This window comes from Bidens hawaiensis, unplaced genomic scaffold (genome assembly GCF_021521415.1).
Source record: "Bidens hawaiensis isolate Kalapana, Puna unplaced genomic scaffold, B.hawaiensis_p1.1 tig00022862_1, whole genome shotgun sequence".
NCBI classification, from domain to species: Eukaryota; Viridiplantae; Streptophyta; class Magnoliopsida; order Asterales; family Asteraceae; genus Bidens; species Bidens hawaiensis.
In genome coordinates, this window is record NW_027493562.1 from 16,431 (window position 1) to 24,030 (window position 7,600).

Below are 7,600 nucleotides of genomic sequence, written 5' to 3' on the forward strand. Positions count from 1 at the left end.
CAATTCAGCTAATTAAGCCTACATACTAAAATAATGTTTACTAATGTAAAATAAACTAAATTATTAATGATTTATGAATACATACATATATAAATTATAGAAATTAATAATCATTGAATAGAATTTAATAGAACTGATTGTATAGTATTTTAGAATTATTTTATTTACATGAAAATTAGAGAAGTGTTAGATATACGTGAAAATGTTAAGAATACACCAATAGGAAGAGACCATATTGAGTTAAACTATATTGTTTTAATAGTATAGTTAGATTATCTTTGTAAATGTTTCTATTTTCATGCACGTATTTTATTTTTTCTAGCATTTAGATAGCGGAGATAATGGGTTAGTGATTAGTGGATCGGTTTGTTTTTCTTCTCTATGCAACGTTAATGATGATGAGTGAGTTTATGTTGAAAATGAATTATGTTGATTTATCTCAAATGTATTTCGGGTTATGTTAATTGTTCTTTGCTAGCTCGATTTTGGCATCTCAATTATCAAGTGGTGTTCTTAGACACGGTTTCTTAACCGAGGTGGTGAATTTTTATATCCGGTTGGTTATTGTAGCCCTACGGTTTATTTGCAGTGGTGTATCTATATCCTAAAATGAGCCGTTGATCTATCTAATTTAAAATTTTCTTTGAATTTCAATTACACAAAAAAAAGTTGTCATGAACATGAGACACGTCTCACCCGCAGCTCAAGACGTTACTCTTAGGCAATCTTTGTATCAATTGTGCCTTATCTAAACAAAGGCGAAGAGAGTAGGAGCATTTATAAAAACCAAGAGACGTGTAATATTTTATTACAACTATTTTTGCATTATATAATATATTATAATTGTTTGATTATATGTTTAAATGCCATTCTCGTATTTATTTTGCAAGAGATATTGTGTGATTTGTAATTCGAAACTATAGTCTTTATGTTCTTTACACCTTTTACAAAATAAAGGTAATAAGGTAATTAACCTTTATGCTCCGAAAATACCCACAAAAAAACAGCTTTTGACTAAATAAAATCATAATAATTTTTCTATGTAATATACATATTTTAAAAACCTTTTATTTAGTGACATTTCGTAGCTTGTGGCAGGACCAAAACTTCTCCATTCTTCAAAAAGACAGAATAATACACCATCAGATTATTCAAAGTTTCGGAAGCAAGGGCATTCATTAAATTATGAAAAAAAAAAAAAAAAAAACGTTTACACATTCAAACCGGCCAGTCCAGGACGACCCACCCAACTCTGCAAGTTGGGTGGTTCGGCTAAATTTTTTTGTCAAAACCAGCCAAACTGGACCATAAGCATCTCTAATTTTAAGTAGAAGATTGCCTTGGACCTTGGCCACTAGGCAATCATGCCAAAGCCAAAATAAGTCAAAAATTATTCAACTCCATCAACCCTAGCTTTATTTTATTTTATTTTATTTTATAGATAGATAAAAGAAGGAAAAAAAAGACATGTTGCATGCATACCACTCAAACACGCTTCACTCCTTCTCTGCCTTCTTTTCTTCACCGGAGCTTTGTGATCCGGTTATCCTTGCCAACATCACAAACGACATCCCACCAAGAACATTATTAGCCATCCTCAATCCAATCACAGAGCTTTTGAACAAGACAGGCGGCAGCCCCTTAGCTAACAAAAACTCAATGCCTGATACCTTAAATTACTGCTCACACCCATATGAAGAGCCCAAGTCATCGCATTTAAAAGCGTCGGTGGCGGTTTGTTAGGCGGCTCAAAGTTAGGATCCATCTTCTTCCTCATCTTGACCAACCCATTTGAAATAGCGGTCCCCACCAGCCCGGCTGCTAAACCCACTGCTGCAAAGACAGCTCCTTTGTACACAAGCGTTCCCAGACGGTTCACAAGGGCTCAAACATATGGCCCGCTGGGCAACTGGCAAAGATTGAAGGAAGGGCCGCTGACGAAGAAGCCATGGTGGGTACATAAGAAGGAAATTGATGATGGACCCGACAACGAGCGTTGAAAACACAAAATCAAGCTCGTTTAGCCCGAAGTTCGGGCGGGAAGCCATGTCACCAAGAACGGCTGAACTCACACCCGCCACTTCCTCCATTAACACCTTGAACGGGAATTGAGGATCAGCAGCAACCCGTGACCGACACCAGAACCACCAACACTACCGCCTCAACCGCACAGAAGCCCATCTGCTAGATTAGGTTTAACATCCTTTGGTTTGACAGATGAAAACATAATGTTGAGTGACGGCTGCTTTTTATCGGAAAAGTTAGGTAAATGGAGACTAGACATGTGCCGAGCATGAAGACGATGGCAGCTTCCGGCAATATGAGGCAAATGGATCTGAGCAAAGGAACCCATGCTCTTCTCTTCTCTTCTCTTCTCTAACAACAGGGGTTCAAAACTTATTAACAGCAAACTCAACCTGACAAATAAATTAAATTAATAAAATCCGGTAATAACTAATGAGTCGATTCAATTTAACAACCTACAATTGCAGACATCAACAAAACCCTAAAATTATAAAAAAAAACCCCTAAAATCAGATTAATCAAAATTGACACACATCGATACGTTCGCGTGTGTTGAGGCAACTGAATTGATCAACTGGTGCATTTCAGTTAACATTATTAAGTAAAGAAAACAAGGATTGAAATGCATAAAAGGTGAATTTGAAGAGTGGATGTACCTGTAGAATGACAGATCGGAGAGAGAATGACGGCAGCAGGAAATAAATTAAAAAATATTCCATTTTAAATTTCCCTAAATTATTCCAACTAACATAAATAAATAAACTTATACCAATATGATAAATAATGTGTTTTATTAAAAAATAATCACTAAATAATGTGTTTTATTTAGATAATTTAAATTTAATTTAAAGTTTATTACCATTTATAAGAAAACTCATTATCAATAACAAAGATGTTGACTCTTCGTAAGTAACTTCAAATTCTTCAGTATATCTGTATTAAATAGGTTAGAACCCATGATATACGGGTTGGTATATATAGAAAAGAATATTAAATTTAATTTTAATAATATAAAAAATTACATACAATATGCAAAAGACTTTGTAATATTTGTTGTTACGTTAACATAAGTAGTATTCGCATTATTATTGCGGATGAACGAAACGGCATCTTGAAATATAAATCGGTGAGACAATAATGCCCGCCGTGAGATCGGCTTGTCTTTTAAATAATCACAAATCAGAATTAAAAATTTAAAAAAATGTATGTCATGATGTGAATTAAATTAAAATCACCTTGAAACGCCTTTCTTGAAACCGATCTATGAATATAATTAGCATAAAAAAAACTAAATATAAGCCTTAGATTCTCGTGATGATGGCTCAATACCAAGTAACAAAGGCAAAATAGAAGAAATTAAAATAAAAATTATAAACATAGTGAATTTTGGGTTTTTAAATTGAAGAGTCATAAGGTTGAAGAAGGCGATTGCAATAGGAGATTATTAATACTTAAATAAACTAAAGAGTGAATTACGGAAGATAATTGTGTTGACGCTTAGCACTCACTTTACTAGTGAGAGGTAGTGAGTTCAAACCTCATTATCACCAATTTATATAGGAGATATGAGGAATGGCCCTGCCTTGCCAAGGTTCGAGTCCTGATCTCACCCGATTTTACCGGCTCCTCGCTATCGTGCCATTTGGCGGACGTGGGGGTCGGGTTTTATCCGGCGAATCCCTCAATAGGTGGACCGCTAAGGGCTTCGTCCGTCCAGACTAGTGGCCGGCTCAGGCTACCTTTAGCCAATGGGGGCCGCGTACGGAGTACCCGACGTTACTTAGTTGGTCGTTAAAAAAATAGATATGATTAACATGGTAAAAATAATAATGTTAACATTTCAATTAAAAACATGATTTTTAAATGATTAAGGAAGGTTACGAAATTTTAGTAACTGAATTTCTGAAAATGTGCTTTTACATAGGATGATATTACCATAATTTTCACATACTTTAGTTTTGTACTTTTGTTGTAAAAATATATATATTTTCATAAAATGAAGTATATCACTATCTTTATTAAAGTACTGATTAATTTTCATGGGATAAAAATTTGAAAATATATTGTTTTCGTTAAATTTAATGACATAAAAATATTATGTTTGCTATACAAAACATTACTTGCCAACTAGTCAAGTACTGCATACGTGAATTAAGTGGTTAACAATAACCATTAAGAATTTAAGATAAGAACATGGTACTAAAATAGTAGAATACGAAAAACATATCGTATGTAAGAACAAAATCAATCAATCAATTAAGTCCTGTATATCTCACCGTATAATCAGGGTTGGCTCGTTAGTATAACAAACCAAGCTAGAGTTTTGGGCTTTCAAAAATTTTGAGGCTTAATTTCTTCAAAATAATTATTTACCATATATATAATTATTAAGTTAATAATGATTGCAAATAATCTTGCTCTAGTGTAGTGGTAACTCTCGATCCATGTTTCTTTTCCAACCCCAGCTTTTTGAATCTTAAATCTAATTCTTCAGGGAATGAATAAGAATTAATTCACTACTGATTAACTCAACCTGAATTGTTTCTAATTGTAGAAAAAAAGTATAACTTTATAAGATTAAATTTCAACATTATATTATATTAGTGAAGACACTTATTATTTATCAAAATATGGATGATATACAAACATTATACTTGTAAATGGTCATGTTTAAATTGCCTATGTGTTGTTATCTATGTTTTTCAATATATCTAATCAAGTTATTTTCAAATCGTGTTGGTTGTCTTTTTTAACAAAAAAAAATCAAATATTGTCAAGCTTTATGTTATGATGAGAAGCTAAATAGAAAGAAAAAAAAAACTGAAAAGTACAAATATAAATATTTTTTAAAGGCCTTGAATTTTTGTTCGCTTAGGGCCACCAAAATAGTTGGGCCGGCCCTGCGCATAACACGCTATCGGTAGGGTCATTGGAGGGTGTGATGTAGGCAAGTCTTTCCTCTATTCGTGAGAATAGAGAGGCTGCTTCCAGAGAAACCCCTGGCTCTTAAAGCTACATACAGGTAAACATAGTAAACATACATCCTACAAGCAAAGACACTTAACAATATAAAGATAGCAAACTACCAAATAGCAAGTAATCTGTAACCTACTGAGAATAGGGCATAAGAAGCAAAAAGCAGCATCAAACAAAATATAATACATAAACAACAAGGAGCCAGACTAGCCAACTAGACCCTAAATACAAAGCTAAGCTAACTAGGTACATTCCCCTTGAGGTCGCTAACCTTAATCCTACGTCTCCAAGAATCTCTATCCTGGACCATGTTCTCAGAGAGGTGCAACTCTGTCAAGTCACGTCTAATTCTCTCATCCCAAATCAATTTAGGCCTGCCTCTACTCCTCTTTCCTTCCACAATCAAGGTTTTCACTACTCTAATTGGCGCTATTGTCGGTCTCCTCTTCACATGCCCAAACTATCTCAATCTCCCTTCCTTTATTTTCTCTTATATGCTAACTATTCATAACATTTCCCTAAAGACCTCATTTCTAATCATATCTAATCTAGTGTGTCCGCACATCCACCTCAGCATCCTCATCTTTGCTATCTCCATCTTGCGCGCTTGTGTCTTCTTGATGGCCCAACAGTCTGTTCCACACAACATTGCAGGTCTAACTGCGACTCTATAAAATTTCCCCTTTAATTTAGATGGAACTGCTTGTCGCACAAAACCCCAGTGGCTACTTTTCACCTACACCAGCTAGCTTGTATACGATGGGTTATGTCACTGTCTATCTCCCCATTGCTTTGGACAAACGATCCTAGATATTTAAACATCGTTATCTGCGGAACCACCTGGTCCTCAATAGTGATCTGGGTGTCCTCGCTATTACCAACACCACTGAAGTAACAACAAAGGTACTCTGTTTTAGAGCGACTATATCTTAAACCTTTATCCTCAAAAGCTACATGCCACTCCTCTAGCCTTTCGTTCAAGCTTTGTTTAGTCTCAGCCACTAACACAATATCATCTGCAAAGAGCATGCACCATGGGACAGGCTCCTGAATCGACTTGGACAGATCAACCATGACTACCGCGAAAAGAAACGGACTTAACGCCGATCCTTGGTGGAGTCCCATCTCCACCGGGAAAAAAATAGTATCTCCTACCGGCGCATGAACACTAGCTTTAGTCCTGTCATACATATATTTAATTAAGTCTATATACTTTCCAGGTACCCCTCTACCTTCTAAACTATCCCAAATTAGTCTACGTGGCACACTGTCATATGCTTTTTCAAGGTCGATGACCATATGTAGGTCCCTCTTTTTCTCCTTATACTTCTCCATAAATCTTCTCAGTATGTGTATCACTTCCGGTTGTTGACTTTCCCGTCATGAAACCAAATTGGTTAACCTTAACCTGCGTTTCTCTCCTAATTCGAGTCTCAATTACTCTCTCCCATAATTTCATAGTATGACATAACAACTTAATTTCTCTGTAATTTCCACAACACTGTGCGTTTCATTTGTTCTTGTATAGGGGCACTACTACACTACTCCTCCACCGGTATGGCATTTTTCCATTCTTGAAAATAAGGTTGAATAGAGTAGTGAGCCATTGAACTCCTTCATCCCCTAAACACTTCCAAGCCTCAACCGGTATGTTGTCTAGACCAATCGCCTTAGCCCTTCCCATCTTCCTAAGTGCTATCCTCACCTCTCCCTGTGTGATACCTCTACAGTAGGAGTTATTCCTTTATTGTCTCTGCGCAGCAGGGTTGTCTGTTTCTCGTTGGTAGATCTGTCTGTCATTAAAAAGACTGTTAAAATAATTTTGCCATCTCTGTTTAATGTCTTGTTCCTTGATTAAGACACGCCCATCCTCTCCTTTTATATATTTCACTACTCCTAGGTCTTGTCTTCTACGCTCCCTGGCTTTAGCAATCTTGAACATATCATGCTCCCCCTCCTTTGTTTCCAGACGTGCATACATCCATCTATACGCTGTGTTTTTTTCCTCTGTCACCGCCTTCTTCGCCTCTTTCCTAGCGTTTTTGATAAAACATCCTTCTTCGCCTCTTTCCAATGTAAGAACAAAATAAAAATTATAAAACAACTTCCATTTGGAACAATTTATTAGGGACGAGATCGGTATCGTATCGGTACAAGTACCGAAAATTCTGATACTGAAGCTCGCAAATTTTGGCTACTGGTATCGGTACCCAAATGTTTGGTTCGGTATCGGTTCGTACCGGAAGGACACCAGTGTTTAAGATAAAATTCGGGAAATACTAGTACTATATCGTACTGGATACCGAAAACTCAAAACTTTGGTACCGATTTATTACCGACGGTACCAGTATCAATGCCGAATTTGCTCATCTCTACAATTCACCAGTCAAAATATCAAAAGTGTTTGATCCCTATAAATCCAAAAATAAAAACTTGATTACTTAAAATAATAATAATGTGATTTAACTTAAAAAATCACACAAAATAGTACGAAGTGTGAAATATTTTGCTAAATTAAGCAATTAATCATCGTTATGAAACACAGACGATGAATAAAACTCAAAAGCTCAACCTTCAGGGCATGTGGATGTTTAACTAA

The 7,600-nt window shown here is 35.7% G+C and overlaps 1 pseudogene; it reads right to left on the reverse strand.

The window, feature by feature from the left end:
- Positions 1-1,496: 1,496 nt before the first annotated feature.
- On the reverse strand, positions 1,497-2,357 carry LOC143566256 (protein RETICULATA-RELATED 3, chloroplastic-like; annotated as a pseudogene).
- Between the last annotated feature and the right edge of the window lie 5,243 nt (positions 2,358-7,600).